The sequence below is a fragment of the Marmota monax genome, unplaced genomic scaffold (assembly GCF_021218885.2).
Source record: "Marmota monax isolate L192 unplaced genomic scaffold, Marmota_monax_Labrador192_F-V1.1 WCK01_AAM20220418_F8-fsc00166, whole genome shotgun sequence".
Lineage (NCBI taxonomy): Eukaryota > Metazoa > Chordata > Mammalia > Rodentia > Sciuridae > Marmota > Marmota monax.
In genome coordinates, this window is record NW_026693344.1 from 516,951 (window position 1) to 536,892 (window position 19,942).

The 19,942-nt window shown below is 43.0% G+C and overlaps 1 protein-coding gene across 10 annotated transcripts in view; it reads right to left on the reverse strand.

The window, feature by feature from the left end:
* The window catches only part of Sgms1 (sphingomyelin synthase 1), a 295,435-nt gene extending 281,519 nt beyond the window's left edge, over positions 1-13,916 (reverse strand). For 6 of the 10 annotated variants that reach the window (XM_058583226.1, XM_046456771.2, XM_046456765.2 and 3 more), the window contains exon 1: positions 13,776-13,916. The gene's annotated coding sequence lies outside the window, so the exon portion shown is untranslated. Of the gene's footprint in view, positions 1-13,200; positions 13,427-13,775 lie in introns of those variants that run through there. The other 4 variants (XM_058583229.1, XM_046456768.2, XM_058583227.1 and 1 more) reach the window with 2 other exon arrangements.
* Positions 13,917-19,942: the final 6,026 nt, after the last annotated feature.

The window sequence follows — 19,942 nt, forward strand, 5'->3', positions numbered from 1 at the left end:
CTTTCATATCACAGTGATGATAACCCAGGATAGAGAGGAACCCAGAAATGTTAAATCAAGACTCATCGGCAGTATGAGGTAGCATAGAGTGCTTCCCATTTTAGGAAGATTTATTTTCATTTTGCTATTTGTCATCCTCCCTGCCATAGACTAAAGGCAGGGGAGCTTTCTGTACACACCATTTACCCCCTTAAGAGACAACAGCATGTTCACTACTGTTGTAAGCCCCACATTATAAAAAAGACCAAACTCAAGAGTGTCTCCCACTCCTGCACAGGCCTCTGCAACCTTCTGTCGTCCCTGGCAATCTCTCCCTCCTCTTCATTCGGCCACATCCCCTCACCAAGCAAGTAAGTTATGTAAGCTGTCAGGGTCCCAGGAGAGCCCGGACAACAAGCTCAGAAAAAAACCTAGACCAGTGATTCTTCCCAGATACAAGTGATTTATACTGTTCTCCTCTGAGTTAATCCTAAATGCAGAAGTCCTACATTCTTCAATTCTCAAAGTTCCTCATTCCACAGCTGGGTTTGTTGGTTGGCTGGCTGAGTGGTAGTAGGGATGAAACCCACTGAGCCACATCCTCAGCCCTTCTTATTTTTATTTTGAGACACAGTCTTTCTAAGTTGCTGAGGGCCTCACTAAGTTGCTGAGGCTGGCCTCAAACTTGTAATCCTCCTGCTTCAGCCTTCCAAGTCACTGGGATTACAGGCACAAGCCATTGCACCTGGCTAATTCCAGTTTTATGTTTAACAACTATTCAGATAGAAAAAAAAATACAGTCTGAAGGACAAAACAGCAAACCTGCTGTAACAGTCACAACTGCACATATTTCTGGGGCACTTGTACGTCTGGGGGACATACCAAGCTTCATACCATGGCATCTATCTTATATCACAGCAGCTAGGAGAGAGGTACCAAGCTCATTTTTCCTTCAAACACAGTTTTCCACTATCATTAAATCAAATAATATTATCTTCTGCCACTCCACTGTCAGGCTATGTATCTAAATACAATTTAAATTTTCCTGCACCTAAATGGATAAATAGTGGACAGAAAGACTTTCTCCCCACTTTGGCCAATGGGACAGAGGATAATGAAATGAAAATAAATCAGGCCATCTTGCTAAAATGGTATGCACCAGCTGGCACTTGATACTGATGAGTCTTGACTTACATTTCTAGATTTTCTTTCCACCCTGGATGATCAACACTCCTAAACCCTGTCACAAACACTGGCGAGCAGGGACAGAAAGTTTCTGCTCTGCACTGGTTCAGACACTACTCTGCCGTCCCAGATATACAGGAAACCATGGGTTCAGTTTTTATTTCATGAGCTGGAAAGCACTTCAAATTTCTAACTCTGAATTCATCCACCTGACTGTAACTAGAACTAGGAGCAGCTGGCCCTTAGCTGACATAAGTATTGCTTATGGCAGGGGTTCTCAAAGCATGACCCCAGACCACCAGCAGCAGCACCTGAGGACTTGCTAATATGTGACCTACTGGCTACCATCTGCCAAAGCAACTTGCTTCAGAAACTGTGGGTGTTGGAGCCCAGCACTGGGTGTTATAACCAGTCTTCCAGGTGATTCTGATACATGGTGAAATCTGAGAACCACTGACTTAGGCTGATAAACATCCAAGGTCACAGGAACACCCAGCTGGGCTAACCTGTGTAGCATGGTTCTTTTATGTAACTCTGCTGGCTCCTCACCAACAGTCCTACTCAGTTTTGCCAACTGGCAAAGGCCCCAAACACTAACCTCCTTCAGAACATTCCTTCTCCTATTTTCTCAGGCAAATTACTTGTGTTTCACGCTCCTGTCTCCAAAAACAGAGATGGTAACATCCATCTCACAGGGTCAAGGACTCAGAAAGTGTCAGGGATGTGGTTAGCCTTCAGTAAAGTAAATTCCTAAGATTAATACACCTCTACTGGAAGATCTAATCAGAACTAGGAACAGAGCAAAACAAAATTTGTTCCCTGTACACTCTCCACCTCACTTTTTACACCCACTGCATTCCAGAGCTCTGAATGAGGACATCCAGAATGGCAAAGACTTCACCTGGCTCCACTGTCTTTCAAGTATTTACTCCTTCCATATGCAGTCTGAGTATCTAATGTTTGAAAAAGCCCAGAACATAGGACCAAACAGCCTCCAACCAGGTCTTTCTGGACAAAATTCAACCGATCTGGTTGCATAAAGCCTCACACACCTCAAGAGAGATACAGGAACATGGTGAATATTATCAAGAGGTCATAATAACAGCTCACATTTACATTGTGTTTACCTTATGCTATAGTTTCCATCTTAAATGTCCCCAGAAGGCCCAAGTGTTAAAGACTTAGTCCCTAGACTGCAGCCCTATTGAAAAGTGGTACAATCTTTAAGAGGCATAACAGTAGTAGTAGAAAGAAGTTAGGTCACTGGGGATGTTTCCTTGGAGTGGATTTGGGGACTCCAGCCCCTTTCTGTCTCTCTTTCCCCTCCTGGCTGCCCTGAGGTAAGAAGCTTCCTCTGTTAGGCACCCCTGCCATGATTTACTGCCTCACCACCATCAAGCAACCCAAGAGCCAAAATTTTCCACCTTAAAAGTTGATTATTGGGGCTGGTTTGTGGCTCAGCAGTAGAGCATTTGCCTAGCATGTGGGAGGCACTGCGTTCAATTCTCAGCACTGCATATAAATAAATAAAGATCCATAAACAACCAAAAAAAATTATTAAAATGTTGATTATTTTAGGTATTTTGTCACAGTGATGGAAAGATAACTGACATACCTTATTAACTATATCCTCATAATAACCCCCTAAAGATCTGGGGAAACTGAGGCACAGAAGGTCTATATAATCTACCGAATGGCACAGCTCCTGCATAGTGAGACCAAGATCCAATCCCAGGCATTTTAGCTCCATAGTCATCATACTAGAAGAAAGAAAGCTTTTACCTAGGTATCAACTAGCCACTTATCACTGATCCCAAAACATTGATTTTCAAGACACTCAAGTCTGGGCACAATATCCAGTGCCACCATGGAGTTCAATACTGGGCCCTCAGGGCCCCTAACAGAAATGTTAATTATACTTGGCTTCTTCCCCTTCTCTCCTCCCTAATCTAATTCCATGCAAGTCAAATGAAAACTCACAAAGCAGGATTCCTCTCCTCTCATAACTCCCCTGGCACCGCACCACTTAACCCTAATTGTATACCATCTGTCACATAGAGTTCTCTAATTGCTTCCTGTATATTAACAGTATATTCCTCCCCACTCGACTGCAAAATTCCTTGTAAGTATCCATACTTTCTGCGAAACCCAACAAAACCAGGCAAAAGTATGGGTTTGCATATGTAGACTTGGAGAGTGTTAGTTAATTGGCTGGCTCATTCACTTTGCTTTCCTGACACTTCTTTGTTATCAATCCTCAGAAGCAGATAAATGTATGAAGTTTGTGCTATTTAAAGCCAGTGTTAGGGGAGGCATGACATCAACAATCACTGAGTAACAGGTCTGTTTTAAGATCTGAACTCCAAGCATCCCCTACATTGTCTCTGCAAACCCCTCAGCAGCCTCAGAGAGCAGGTGCTATTATCCCAGATTGAGGAGGGAAGAAAGAACTTGAGACAGGGGGGAGTAACTTGACCAATGTCACTCAAGGTTGGTGAATGAAGAAAGGAGATTTTTAGAGTCAGGTGCACTGGTGCACACTTGTAATCCCAGCACTCAAAAGGCTGAAGCAGGAGGATCATTTGAGCTAAGCAGTTTAAGACCAGTTTGGGCAAATACAGTGAAACCTTGTCTCAAAAAAGAAAAAAAGAAAGAGGAAAGGTGATTTTAAAAGACCAGTCCCAAAGTCCCTACTCTGCGTACCTCCAGGGCAGGGAATAAGATGCCCAGACTCATTCTCCTCAAAACAACACATTGCTTTGTGCTTAAAAAAAAAAAATTATCAAAAGTTTATAAGTTGAGGTATAACTGAGTGATATAGTACAAGCTTAATATGCATGAGGTCCATCCCTCCCCGCAAAAAAAAAAAAAAAAAAAAATTATCATGACAGCGAAAATATAGACTCTCTGACTTTGTTTAGAAGTTGTTTTAAAAGGATATGATGATGACTATGTTCATGGATAAAATTACAATATCAAGACAGAAAAGGTATCAGTTCTACCCATAAAAAAAGGCTCATCCTGACATATTAACATGCTGCAAAGCCACAAAAAAGAAATAAGAATTTGGCCTAGAAACAGAGGACTAGAATAGAAGAAAGGGGTTGGGGGACAGGGCACAACACGACCACAGATCCCTTCGAGGAATCTCAAAATCAGTAGGCTGAGTTTACTGGAAACAGTTTCCAGAGTTGGGTGATAAAAAATGTTCTGGAGATGGATAATGGAATGATGGCACCACAATGTTAATGTACATAATGCCACTAAATTCTACACTTTAAAATGGCTAAATGATAAGTTTGTTTTATTTATGTGTATATAAATATATATAAATAGATATACTTATTTTATATAAATATATGTGTTTTATATAATATTTTATATAAATTTATGTAGATAAATATACTTACATATTTACATATATTTATATAAAATTCTAGAAATGCAAACCACAGTGGTTGCCAGAGTCTAGGGACAAGGAGGCCCAAGGAAAGTTCTGGGTTTATGGAATGCTCTGCATCTTCACTGTGGTGGTTTCACAGGTATAAACATCTGTCAAAAAATAATCAAATCAAACACTTCAAATGGATTCAGTTTGCATATGTAAATTATAATTCTTAAAAACATTGAAAAAATAGACTTGTATGTATGTGGGAACCTAGTATATGATAAAAGTTGCTCACCAAAAACAATTAAGGAAAAAATACACTGTTTAATAGATGATTTGGGGAAATTGTCCCACAAAATGGAAAGGGAAAAATAAAGCTGATTCTTTCCTTATGCTATATATAATAAACCTTCAATAGATCAAAATCCTCAATGTTAAAGACAAAATGGGAAAGCTGATAAAATACAGAACATCTTCATACTCTTAGTATAGAAATACTATACTAAGACTCCTAAAGTACAGTAATGGTTTGGAGCTATATGAAAACTAAAAATTTCTAAAAGTTATCACTGATAAAGTTAATAGGTGGGAATCAACCTAACAAAAGAGGTGAAAGATTTATACAATGAAAACTACAGAACCCTAAAGAGAGAAATAGAAGAAGATCTTAGAAGATGGAAAAATATACCCTGTTCATGGATAGGCACAACGAACATCATCAAAATGGCGATATTACCAAAAGTTCTCTATAGGTTTAATGCAATGCCAATCAAAATCCCAACGGCATTTCTTATAGAAATAGATAAAGCAATCATGAAATTCATATGAAAAAATAAAAGACCCAGAATAGCAAAAGCAACTCTAAGCAGGAAATGTGAATCAGGCGGTATAGCGATACCAGATTTCAAACTATATTACAGAGCAATAGTAACAAAAACAGCATGGTACTGGTACCAAAACAGGCCGGTGGACCAATGGTACAGAATAGAGGACACAGAGACTAATCCACAAAGTTACAACTATCTTATATTTGATAAAGGGGCTAAAAGCATGCAATGGAGGAAGGATAGCATCTTCAACAAATCGTGCTGGGAAAACTGGAAATCCATATGCAACAAAATGAAACTGAATCCCCTCCTCTCACCATGCACAAAAGTTAACTCAAAATGGATCAAGGAGCTTGATATCAAATCAGAGACTCTGTGTCTGATAAAAGAAAAAGTTGGCTCCGATCTACATAGTGTGGGGTTGGGCTCCAAATTCCTTAATAGGACACCCATAGCACAAGAGTTAATAACAAGAATCAACAAATGGGACTTACTTAAACTAAAAAGTTTTTTCTCAGCAAGAGAAACAATAAGAGAGGTAAATAGGGAGCCTACATCATGGGAACAGATTTTTACTCCTCACACTTCAGATAGAGCCCTAATATCCAGAGTATACAAAGAACTCAAAAAATTAGATAATAAGATAACAAATAACCCAATCAACAAATGGGCCAAGGACCTGAACAGACACTTCTCAGAGGAGGACATACAATCAATCAACAAGTACATGAAAAAATGCTCACCATCTCTAGCAGTCAGAGAAATGCAAATCAAAACCACCCTAAGATACCATCTCACTCCAGTAAGATTGGCAGCCATTAGGAAGTCAAACAACAACAAGTGCTGGCGAGGATGTGGGGAAAAGGGTACTCTTGTACATTGCTGGTGAGACTGCAAATTGGTGCAGCCAATTTGGAAAGCAGTATGGAGATTCCTGGGAAAGCTGGGAATGGAACCACCATTTGACCCAGCTGTTGCCCTTCTCGGACTATTCCCTGAAGACCTTAAAAGAGCGTACTACAGGGATACTGCCACATCGATGTTCATAGCAGCACAATTCACAATAGCTAGACCGTGGAACCAACCCAGATGCCCTTCAATAGATGAATGGATAAAAAAAATGTGGCATTTATACACAATGGAGTATTACGCAGCACTAAAAAAATGACAAAATCATGGAATTTGCAGGGAAATGGATGGTACTAGAGCAGATTATGCTAAGTGAAGCTAGCCAATCCCTAAAAAACAAATGCCAAATGTCTTCTTTGATATAATGAGAGCAACTAAGAACAGAGCAGGGAGGAAGAGCAGGAGGAAAAGATTAACATTAAACAGAGACATGAGGTGGGAGGGAAAGGGAGAGAAAAGGGAAATTGCATGGAAATGGAAGGAGACCCTCATTGTTATACAAAATTACATATAAGAGGTTATGAGGGGAATGGGAAAAAAAAACAAGGAGAGAAATGAATTACAGTAGATGGGGTAGAGAGAGAAGATGGGAGGGGAGGGGAGGGGGGATAGTAGAGGATAGGAAAGGTAGCAGAATACAACAGTTACTAATATGGCATTATGTAAAAATGTGGATGTGTAACCAATGTGATTCTGCAATCTGTATTTGGGGTAAAAATGGGAGTTCATAACCCACTTGAATCTAATGTATGAAATATGATATGTCAAGAGTTTTGTAATGTTTTGAACAACCAATAAAAATAAATAATAGCTATGAACCAAGAAACATGACTTTTATAGTGACAAACTTTTACTTCAAACTTCAGTTTGAAGAACACCAGCTTCAGGCTGGGGTTGTGGCTCAGTGGTAGAGCCCTTGCCTAGCATGTGAGAGGCACTGGGGTTGATTTTGAGTACCACATTTTAAAAATAAATCAAATAAAGTTATTACAACTAAAAATATTTTAAAAAGAAAAGAACACCAACTTGGAAAAAAATGTTCTACTAAAAACTTATGTTTTAAAATTTTCTCTACTTAAAAGATATGAATACATCTATTATACCAACAACCCAGTAACAGCACCACAATTACACTGATGTTCTTATATTAAGCAAGTTTAGCTTTTAAAGAAAAATTTAGACTCTGTAATGTAGTGTAATGCTCTAAATGACAGTTGTTGTTTAACCAGAGTTGTACAAACCCTAATTCCTTTAAGTATTTTTCTATATCTTATGTACAATCAATATTTTCTATACTTCATACACAACTAATAAAAATTATTTCTCCAAATTGAAAAAAAATAATAATAATAAAGTTAATAGGTGACAAGATGGGGTTAACATCTAGAATACACAAGAAATATCTGCAAATCATGTGCATTAGAAAATAAGACAATGGTTGGTCAAAGAAATTGTCAGACCTAAAAAATATATTAAAAAATCCCCCGGGGCTGGAGCTATAAGCTCAGTTGGTAAAATACTTGCCTAGCATGCAAAAGGCTTTGGGTTCAATTCCCAGCACCACCAAAAAAAAAAAAGAAGCAGAAAATTAATAAAATTAGAAAGATGGCTGATATCAAACACTAACAAAGATGTGTGAAGTCATTCCTCCTGCACTGATGTGGGACTGTAAACCAGCTCAGCAATTCTGGAGAATAATTTTGGAGCATTTAGTAAAAACAGGTTTGCTGGTACTCTGTTACCCAGCCATCCCTTCCTGGGTATTGTGTACCTTAAAGCAGTGGTTCTCAAATTTTCCCGTGCATAAGAATCTCCAAGTTGGGCATGTCGGAACACAGATGAGTGGGGTCTGCCCGGAGTTTCCTACTAGAATCTACATTTCTAACATATCCCCAGGTGATGCTGATGTAGCTGGGTGTGGTCCACACTTTCAGAACCATCTCCTTAGAGATATTCTCATACAGATCATTAAGAGAATCCACGCAGGATGCTTATTACAGTTTTGCTAGTGGCAGCAGGAGTGGTGGTGAGTTAAGCATCCATCACTAGGGAAATGGGTAAAGTAAAAGCAAAGGACACACATCAGACCACCCCTACAGACCAGCAACCATGGCAATGCACTGGAGAAATCTATCCTATACAGATCTCACAAATAAAATGCTGAAAAATTCTTCCCACTTTCAAGAATGTCTGAAAACTTCCACATTAAAAAGTTCTAATGTTGAACGAAAAAGAAACAGAATGAAATCTATGGCACAGTACCACTTAAGCAAATAAAAAACACACAAAATAACCCAACATCTTTAACAGAACACATGCATACCCAAGAACCTAACACAGAGAGAAAGCTCCTATGGCAGACAGAAGAATGGAGTGGGAATGAATGGGGAAAAGATGAAACAGGCACTGGGTTTTACATAGTGAGAAGATCTGGTGCCAAGAACTGGGAATGGTAACTCAACTCTCAGCAACCAAGTTCTCTAAATCCTCTCTCACCTGCCTTCACACACAACAGCTGCTTCAGTTCAAGCCCCAATAGCTTTGTATCATTCAGGGGAAGATCAGCTGACCCCTGAAAGTGGGGGCAAATCTTTTCCAAACCACAAGCATGGGCTCATTTCCAGCCCCTGAATCCAACCTGCTACTGAACACTAATGTTCCCTCTTTGACACACTAGTTTCAAAAGAAGCTGGGGTTCTTGGGTTTTGGAAAAGGGTGTGTGTATCTACATCTGTCTGTGTCTCCTTTTGCCTGTGTGTGACTCTGTGTCTTCGGATCTGTGTGTGTCTCAGTATTTGCATGTCTATTTGGCTATCTGCTATATCTGCAGCTAGACATAAAGAAGACTCCGCAGGGGACAAAGCATTCCAGTGGAGTCCAAGTCACTCTTGTTCTTCAGTCATTCAATTAGGTTTTAAAGACCAGAAGTCACAAATCACAAAACCAAGCCATCTTTCTGCCCAATCCTCCTGCCCTCTCTTCTTTATTCTCCCCTCCCTTATATCCAGTCCTGTCTCCCCACTCCCACATCCAACTGGACTGATCCAAAATAAGGTCCTCATGTGATTAGGTAGCTTAATGTACAAACTTTACACAGAACTCTTAGAATATAGTAGCTGTGAGTAAATAAGCATTTATTTATAACCAAGAGGCTTTAACAGAAAAGTCAGAATCCTTAAGACCAGCATATTATGAATATTCTTCCAAAAGCAAATGTTTTGACTAGTTACTAACCAAAATTAGCAAAGGCAAAGCCATCTATAAACTCTCTATCCCACAGAGAGGCACTGGTCAGAGTTTTCCAAGAGAAGCTAAACAGTGAACTGGCAGGAAAGTGTATGGGACAACCAAAAACTACAAATCATTAACACTGGGCAGGGTGGCATATGCTTGTAATCCCTAGCAGTTCAGAAGGCTAAGGCTTAAGGCTCTCAAGTTCAAAGCCAGCCTCAGCAACTTAGTGAGACCCTGTCTCAAAAAAAAAAAAAAAAAGGCTGGGGATACGGATCAGTGGTAAACTGGGTATGGCTCTGGATTCAATTCCTGGTACCAAAAAAAAAAAAAAAAACATTACCAAACTTACGTGACAAAAAGCCACAGATCATTCTGACAGCAGCTTTCAATAAGTAAGCCCAAGTCAGAAAAATATGTATTTATAATAGCTAAACAAATTGAAGAAGGAGAAGAAAAGCAAAGATAGCGGACAGAAGAGTGATCCCATGCCTCCCTAAAGACTGAGGCATGTAACCCCAGGTACAAACAACACAGAATTTTTATTCTCAAAATAACTGCATCATTCCTACAGCAGCACTTTACATTGGATGGTAAAGTGTTAGGAATTCTACAGAGCTTCCCTAAAATACTTTGTAGAAAATGAAGTTTCATAAATTAAAGTATATTTGATATGCACTAGTGTTATGGGGCATGGGATCTTTCTCAAAACTGAGGCCTCGCTTCAAATCCCAACTCTTGTAGTAAGGCCAGAAAGACTTCAGACATGCTGCTCAGAGTAACAGGTATGAGCTTATTAGAAGGCATAGGAAAGGGGAAAGGGGGACACTCAAGGGAAAAAGTGGATCCTCTCAGAATATGGTGTGCTCTTCCAGTTTTACAAGGGTTCCAGGGAAGTTTCCAAGGAGTACCCCCACGTCTGCCAGTTGATATTAAGTGACAACAGGATGACATCAGACTTTCAAGTCCACAATGAGCATGAAACTCTAGGTCACTTTGGCCCATGCAGACGGGTTCCAATTGGAACCTGTTCTTGGAGATTTTATGGTTAAGAGGAATTATCCTTATCTCCCCAAGTTATGGGATCTGGTCTGTGTAATGGTTTCAAAAGTCCCACCCTTCAGGGAAACTTGTGTTCTTTTTAATCAGCATTTTAGACCTACATTCCTCCTACAGGTAGTTTGCTGAGGAATGTAACATATCTGTCAATGTAAGCCAAGCAGACTGCAGGTAAATTGTTTTTTGTTTTTTTTTTAAAAAAAGGAAAGCATATGGAGTTTAGCACAATGGGCTCAGTTTATAGAATTATTCCTTCTACATCATGTTCCCACCAATCACATCTGTCTATTCTCCTATTCTCTATCACCAGGAGCACTTTTAGTTTAAAAAAAAAAAAAATTACTGACAGCTAGTATACAAAAAGAGTTCTTTGGATTTTCATAGAATAATTAGCAAAGTACACCCATTTTTCTAGCCAAAGTGCAGGATCTTCCACAAGTTGAAAGAGAGAGATTTAACAAGAAAAATTAAAGAATTGCATTTTCAAGTAAAATTGAATGGCAACACAGGGAATTAGATTTTATGAAAACATAGTTTTTTTTAAAGTATTTATTTTTTAACTTCTTTTAGTTGTAGATGGACAGTATGCCTTTATTTTATTTATTTATATTTATGTGGTGCTGAGGATTGAACCCAGAGCCTCACATGTGCTATGGCAAGTACTCTACCAATAAGCCATCAACCCCAGCCCAAAAAAAGTCTTCGTATTAATCTCAAGTGTGCTTTACCACTGAGCTACATCTGCAGACCCTTTTATTTTATTTTGAGACAGGGTCTCATAAATTGCTAAAGCTGGCCTCATGCTTGTTATTCTCCTGCCCCAGCCTCTGGAGCTGGGGATTATAGGAGTGTGCCACTATGTCCCCTCCCCCCACCTTTTTTTTTTTGCATTGCTGGGGATTGAACATAAGGCCTCATGCATATTAAGCAAATGCTCTACTACTGAGTACATCTCCAGTTCCTAAACATACTTCTTTAAGTTTCAACATATAGACATTGTCATGTATTCTTTATAAATGCTGAAGAGAGAACCCCATTTGTAAATGTAAAAACACACGAGGAATATGAATATTAATAAGCTCTTCTATTAGAAATTTTTTTAATTTCAGCTGAATAAGCATTTATTGAGTATACAAGTCAGATACTGTGCAAAATTCTAGGGATTCTCCAATGAATCAGACACTATCTTAATGCTTCCCTTTAATACCAATTTAATGCATGCCTTGAATTAATTTTGTTCAAAAAAGTTTCTGTGTATTTGAAACAGCTATCAACACTGAAAACTTACAGAACTATATTTTACTAAAAACAAAGTTTTATTTTCTGAAGCAGAAAAAGGGGAAAAAGGAAAGGCTATCACTCTGCAGCTTAAACTGTATGATAGTAGCTACCACCTCTTGCTACATAGTTCTCACAGTTGAAGAGACTCAAAAATGTACTATATAATTTAAGAGAAGCAATAAGGAAGCTCAAAGGCCCAGGGCTTGCATACCTAAACAGGAAGCAAGATAAGGAAAGTAAGCCCTACAGGCAGAAGGCAGCTCCTGAGTCTCCCCCACAGCTAACACCTCCAACAGCAGGCTCAGGCTCTGCTGCCCTGCTTGCTTGCCTGCCTGCTTGCTGGGCCAAGGCAAGGCAGAGCTGGAAGGCTGCCACCTGCTGAATCACCAAACATCCCTGGGCTTCCCTTGAAGCACTGACCAGACAGGCACCCAACCCCCGCCTAGTTTCTCCCATGGACATCTTACACCCCGACCAATGAAATGCCCAACTCTCTCCCCTTCTGCTCAGGCCAAAACAGTAGGCAACCCCATTACATCAGGACTGCCCCCAGGCAACTCCCATTGCATTCCTACGTCACCAATCCCACTCCTCTTTTTCTGCCCACTCTGTCCCTCTGAAAACCCCAGCGCCAGAAGGCATAGGGAGTTCACAGTACACCGTGACGGATATTCACCACTTTCACAGGCAGCCAACCAGAAACACCCCCGAATCTGACAGCAAAATAACCTGTCCAAACAGCTTAAAGGTCCAGAAAGGTAAATGTCAGAAGAGCTAAAATAGAAGGCTGGCTCCGTACGTAGAAAATAAACTTCCCTTTCAGGACCATTCTTTTTCCTTTTGGTTTCATAAACGTGTGCCACTTAAGTCTGTACTGTCTGAAGGTGAAAAGAAACATCTGAGAAGCACCTGCCTGGATTCTCTTCGCTCCCTCCGTCCACAGCAACCCCCATCCCGATTTTTACTAGCGACACCCAAGAGGGAACAAGCCTTAACCAGAACGCGCTAGGCTGAATCCGTTAGCAGGACCAAGGCACCGCACCCGGCCCACCAGAGGAAACCACAAGCCCGAGTTTGGGTTAACACTGTCGGAGAGGCAGCTGGTGCCGCTGCTTTGCCCTTGACAAGTCGCCTGGGAATCTCAGGGACCCTTTCATTCACTGGGCAAGCAGCCTCTGGGAGAGATTGTCCAGTTCTGAGCTGCACCAATGGCCCCTCCAGGCCTCACCCCTTAACACCCTGACTCAATGGGGGCAACCCTGCGGAGTTTCAGAGCCGCCCGCGAGCCTGGGGGGTGTTACGCGGTGTGGGGAGAAGGGACTCATTCCTTGGGGGTCCCACCTGTTATGCCGTCGGGGGACATCGAGGTGGAGATACCCCGAAACCGTGGGCGCCTAGCCGGCTGCGATCTGGCTAGAAGTACCAACTGTCACGCCGCCGCTTGGGCTGTGGGGGTGGGGCTGTGATTTGGGGTCGGGCCCAGAGCTGCTCCGGACCCCGGCGGGCCACTACCCGGAGGATCCTCGCCTCCCAGTTCTCGGGCCCCGCCACCGTCCGCTTGCCCAGATATGACATCAAGCAACCTTTCCAGCACGCAGAACCTCTGAAAAGGTGCCCACTGACGCCTCCACCTTCTTCCCCACCCCAGCTGGGCTGGGGAGCCTCGCCGGTGGCCCGCCCCCTCCGAGCCGGGATCCTAGCCGCCGGACCGCCCTCTGCGCCCACCCCCCGGGAGCGGCAGCGCTGGGGGAGTGCCCGCCAGGTACGCGCGCGGCACCGTGCGGGCTGCGCTCACGCCCCCTCGCCCCAAAGCTGCCCAACTGCCGCTCCCCGGGGTCAGGCCCACCCGCGAGACCGGTGTCCGATCGGCCCCCGCGACCCGGAGGCCGGCTCTCTGCCCCCACCCCACGACTCACTTGCACCGGAGTCGCTGCAGCCGCCCGGAATTCCGCTCGCCGATCCCCCAGCCGCGGAACGAAATCCGGGGCAGGGCAGCGTCCGGGCTCCGCACGGGATCGCGCTCTTGGGTCGGCCTGCCAGGAGCAAGGGACTAGCAACCTGCCCGGACCGGCCCTTCCCACTCCCGTCCTGACCGCCGCCGCTGCCCCGGCCGCTGCCTCGCTGGTGCGAACGCTTCCGACTTGCCACCGCGAGCCTCCCGGGCTGACGAGCATGCCCAGTCCGCGGCCCGAGCCGGCCCGGTTTCCCGCGCGACCCGAGTCCGCTCCTCCGGGTGTTCACGGCGGCCGAGGGGCGGGCCTGGCCGGCCAGGCGGAGTCCGCGGGGGGCTCTTCCGGGGACCAGGGGGGACCCGCACCGGACTGCACGCCACCGGGTGATCGGGGTTTGGGCTTCATTTATTTTACTTTCAAGCGGTGGGAAACTGAGGAGGCGGGTGCTTCCCCCAAAGACGAGCGAGACCCAGCTGGACAGGAAGCCGCTAAGGGAGGATGGACTGAAGCCGGGGTTTATGATCTGTGATGATAAACCGTTTAGAGCACAGCAGGAAAGTTGAGCCGCTGGAGCCGGTCAGAATGCGGAGAACGGGAACCCAGCCTTCAAGGAAGCCAGGATCGGGGCCCCAGTTGTCCAACTACGCTTGGAGTCTCTTTCCCAGCGTGCTCAAGAGCTGCGACACTTGTGATTAACTCCTGGTTGGCCATGTATTTAGAAAGACTTCAAACTCTGGTGCATTTTAAAACCTCTATCCATAGACTTCCATCTTCCTACCCCCTCTCCCAAAATAATAGAGCTGCCTGAGCCAAAAGGCCCGCGAAGCCAGGGAATGTGGAGTATCCCGGAGAAGCTCCTATCCTTGCTAAAAGGACTAGGAGCGCGTCGGGGTCGTCCCGCCCTGGCCCCACCTCTCGTCGCCCCTGCGAGCTGCGGCGAAAACCTGGAGATTGGTGTGCCCGGGCGGGAGCCCTGCGCATGCCCAGTATAGTCCAACCCGGTGTGGGTCGCCCTAAGGAAGGTTTTCCTCTGCTCCGGGAGCGGAACCCCTGCGCCCGGGTTAGGGCGGGCGGCGGAGAAAGCTGACCTTAGGCTGCGGTGCCCTGCTTCCCTGAACGGCACGCGCGGCACCTTCTGTGGCTTCGAGGCTGCTCGGGGCTATACCTCCCGCCTGGTCGGGGACTTCGCTGGCGGGGAGGGGGTGTGCGGGCGGTGTCGGTATGACACGTGACTGTCCGCGGCGCTTCGGGCAGCCATCTTCCGCCCGGTCACCCGGCCGGCCGCGGGCTGTCGGAATTGATCCCAGCGCCAGTGGGACAGAAGAGAGCCTCCTTATCCACCACATCCTCTCTCCCTCCAGGCTAGGGCCTCAGCTCCACACCTGCCTCCACCCGAACCTGGGGTGTCGGAATCGCTGCACCGGCCCTCTGCTGGCCCAGAGGACATGCTCTCGTTCTGACCAGACGCTAACGGCTGCGATATCGAGAGCTCAGAACTCCAGCAGTGGATGGCCTCTGCTTTTTTCCCAGAGGAAGAAGTTGGAAGTGGGGTCCTCTTGCGTAAGGCAGCCGCCCCCCTGATCTAACCTGTTCCCCGGGGCAGAGGCCTGATGTGTTGGCAGGGATGTCAGAACCGAGACTTTCGCTCCTCCCTGTGGTGCACTACCCACGAACCCTGCTGGTGGACAGCTTGGATGGTGATGATGTGAATAATGAACATTTATTGCTCTCCTCCCCTGAATCACTTGGGGTCTCCGTTATCTCGGGGCCTACCGCATTGCCATCACCCAACAGCTTGTTAGAAATGCAAATTATGGACAGAATCAGAAACGCTAGGGAGGGGGGGTCCTAAGGTCTGATTGATGTGTCCACCTGGCAGGTAGTTGTGATAGATGCTTTACACCTTGGTTTCAACAAAGCCCTAAACCCGTTTTTCATGTGAGACCTTGAAAAGTTAGGTACTCTGTTCCAAAACACAGAAAAGTAAGGGATTCAAAATGAGGCAGTCTGTCCCAGTGCAGACTTTTTATTGAGCACTCCACTCCAGCTTCTCTGACTTCTTCACCCTGAGGACACTGTTAGAGCTCTTCTCCAAGAGAGTAAGAAAAAATGCATTTGTCATGCATGGCTGTAAAATAACAATTGAAATAAAGTTCAACTACGTGTTTTCAGTGTCTACTGGGAGGCTCTGTGATTCATAGGAGCTCTACTGGGTATTTTGCACTTAAAAGGTCAGTTTGCACTTAAAAGGTGAAGGAAGGTTTGCTTTCTTGTGTTTTTTCCAGATTAAAAAAGTGCCAGAAAACTGCTGGCTGTTTTCTCTTCAGTGTTACTATGCAAAGTGTACTGTAATCTTTAGACTCTGGAAAATAAAGTCCAAGTAAGTATCTGGTGTAGACTTTTTTCTTTAAAATGCACCTCTCTGATATAAAGTTGAATTAAATTTTGCAAAATATTAACAGTTCTGAAATGTAAGTGATGTGTCTAGGAGGCTATGGGTTTTTTTCCTAATCTTCTGTATGTTTAAAATGATTCATAATAAAAAGCTTTGTAAATGACTTTCCATGAGTAATTTTAGGATGATATGTAACACAGGAAAAAAAGCCAGGCATAAAAGTATTTTCACTCTAGTCCACTGAACCCTAAATAATTTTGCCAGAGCATTTACCAATATTTTAAGAACATGTTGCTTGATTGTGAAATTTTAGGACTCTCAAAGACATAGAATATCATGAATTATGTTGCCATCAAGATGACTAGAAAACAATAAAAATGAATTATTGCCAAGTATCATTAAAATATCACATTAAAAATACTAAGGCAAACACTTCATTTGCCAAAACAGCTATTCTGAAGTTGGTGATTTGGTTCCAAATGAATGACTCTTTCTACTTTTAGAAAGTAATCTACCTGATTTGAAATGTGGTTTTATCCAGTTTTCCTGTAAGCAGCAGCCACTACTCACCAAACTGAGTCAAAATTCAGAGAGCAAGGAGACTTCTTTGTATCCATGGAAATGTGTCTCAATGAAAAAATCCAGAGCCTCATAGCCTGAGTAGCAGGAACAAGACCTCATGAGCCCCCTTCAGCCGGCTAAACCCCTGGCAGACCCACAACCTGGATTCCAAACCAAAGCTGCCCACAGACTGTTTCCAAGTGTTTGCCCTGAGGCTTAGATATACTGATGAATAGTCAACCTTCTGTGTTCATTCCTGTGTCCCTGGCCAGTATTCCTGGCTTTGCCAATTACCTGGCTGCTATTGGTTGACAAAGAAAAACAGATTTACTTGATGATACTGGAGGAGATAGCGATGTAGCTGAGGCTCAGAAGAGATCAGAACCAGAAACTAGGCAGGAACCCAGGTAGTCTCTATCTCCTGTGTACTTCTGTTCCTTCTCTTTGCAGTTCAATTTTTTCTGCCTTCAGTTCACATAGTGGGAAACAACCACTTGAGAGCTCTCTGGAACAGTTTCTCTTTTCCAGAAAGTAGCAAGAAGGACTCTACTCATATTCATTAACCCTGTCTAGTTGAATCCCATTCCCAGATTCTCCCTGTCCATTTGAACTAATACTACTGACCCATCTCCAGTTTCTCCTTTTCTCACACTCTCCCTTCCAGGTCACGGAGGCCTCCTTATACACACATTTTGGTACTCCCCAACTATAAATTAAATGCCATATGAAGAATATATATTTATCTTTCATCTCTTGGAGCACAGAACTTTACACCAGGTGGCCCATAGTAAATAGTTACTGAATATAATTTGTGATTTTGCTTTCTACTCCTCTATTCTGTGTTTTTGTTTAAAAACAATAAAACACTAGGAATTTAAATGTCCTTGCCATATTGTCCTTTGCGAATTAGTAACCATCATTCAAAATCTGCAGTGTACGTTTTTAAAGGATTTTCAAATTAAGACATTTACAACTGGTTCCTAACCAAGGTCTGATGAATCGATACCAACAAGCAGAACCCTGCACTGGCCGACAGAAATGTCACCATTTTCAAAATCTACCATTTAATCTTGTCTGTTCAGATAATCAGTGTGTAACTCCAGGCAAGTGTAATTATTTTAAGAGGACTTAAAATAGGAGTAATATAACCCACCTCCTCTTTGCTTCCCATGGGTATCATGAGAATTCATTAGATCTTTAATATATGTTTATAAAATGCTACATAAACAATTAGAGGTAAGCCTAATAACAGCATCAAGTGTCACTCTGTGTATTATAAATATTTATTTTATTTTGCCATCAGCTCCCTTCTAAATACAAGTATTACATCAATAGCAACAGTATACAAAATAATGAATACGTGTTGTCTCCTCGGGGTTATCATTTACAATCTTGGATATGGAACTAATTGTAAGGTTGAGACAAAAATTAATATCTCCCTTTCTAAAAAAAGAAAAATTACATGGTGCAGTCACCTGGATTTTATAGTTCCAACATAACCTCTTCAAAGGCTTCAAATCTAGGCCATGCTGTAGGGAGGACAGCCACTAAGGACTGGCCCTCTTGTGACAACTCCCTTGTTTTGTGAGATTTTGAAGGGACATATCAAAATTCTTCCACCAGTTCTTTTACAATGTAGCAGATAGGTCATTTTCTCCTACATTGACACTTAACAAAACGAGATACCAGCTAATAAAAGTTGATGGAAGATTTGCCCTACAATCTAGACCAAGATTTCTCAACATGAGCTCTGTGGACGTTTGGACCAGATAATTCTTTATTGTAAGAGGCTCTTCTGTGCATCATAGAATAGCAGCATCTGTGGCTGCTATTAAATGCCAGTAGCAACCTCCTCTCAGTTGTAACAGATAAAAATCTCTCCAGATGTTGCTACCTGTCCCCTGGAAAGGGGGAGCACCCTCAGTTGAGAAACCTGATTCAGACTGTGGCTAAAGTGGAGTAACTGAACCAAAAGACACTGGGATCTTTGGTTGGTCGATCATCCTTCTACCACTGAGCTACATCTCCAGTCTTCTTTAATTTTTTTTTACTTTTGAGATAGCATCTTGCTGAGTTGCCCAGATTGGCCTCAAACTTGAGATCCTCCTGCCAAAGACTCCTGAGCAGTATCCCCACCTTGAAGTCTGGCTCCATGAACTTTATGACTTGACTCCATTAAAAAATAATGAAGAGGGGCTGGGGCGTGTGAAGCGCTGGGTTCAATCCTCAGCACCACTTAAAAAATAAGTAAATAAAATTAAAAGGTATGGTGTCTATCCACAACTAAAAAAAATAAGTAATAATAATAACAGTTATTACAAAGCCTTTGTGCAGGTCGGGGGAGGCTGCTGGGGATTAAACCCAAGGCCTTGCACATACTAAGCAAATGCCCTACCACATGCTGCATCCCTAGTCCCTATAAAGGTTTTTTAAAAAGAAATGCTTTTCAAAATCTTTTTAAAAAGATACTATGAGTGGCATAATTAAATTTAAGAATAATCAATTTCCTTTGGAAAATGTTTATTTTCCTTCTGAAAATTCTGGAAAGTTCCTTAGAATCCATTGAAAGCTTGGGCATCATAGTTTACTTTGACTACCTTGAATGTGCTCAGAACACATTAGCTTACACTTCACAAACTCATTTAATGCAATCCACTTTTTTTTTTTTTTTTTGGTGGGAGGGTACTGAGATTCAAACCCAGGGCCTTGTGCATGCTAAACAAGTAAGTGCTCTACCACTATAACTCCCACCCATAAGTCCTATTTTATGGTAAACTGTTAAATATCTCCTGTAGTTTATTAAAAACTATAATAAGAGTGAAAAATAGAATTGCTGTACAGATACGCTTTGATACCACCTGTGTGTAAAGGAGGATGTCCCCTCTGCTCTGCCGAAGTCCGGCTGCAGCAAACTAACCGGGGGGTGACGAACAACTTGTGTAGATTGATACAGCAGGAGTAGGAACCGTTTATTGCAGGACAGGAGCAGTATTTATACATTCCACACAGCTTATCTAATTAGCATAAACTAGATACAGCAGTCAACCAATCAGGAATCTCCACACTTAATGGCTCTCTTTTGTTACTTCTCAAACCACTCCCTCTGGCATTTTGCCAGGCACCATCCAAACTTGTTTACGAACTCTAACATTCCCCTGGCAAAATGCCAGGTGTT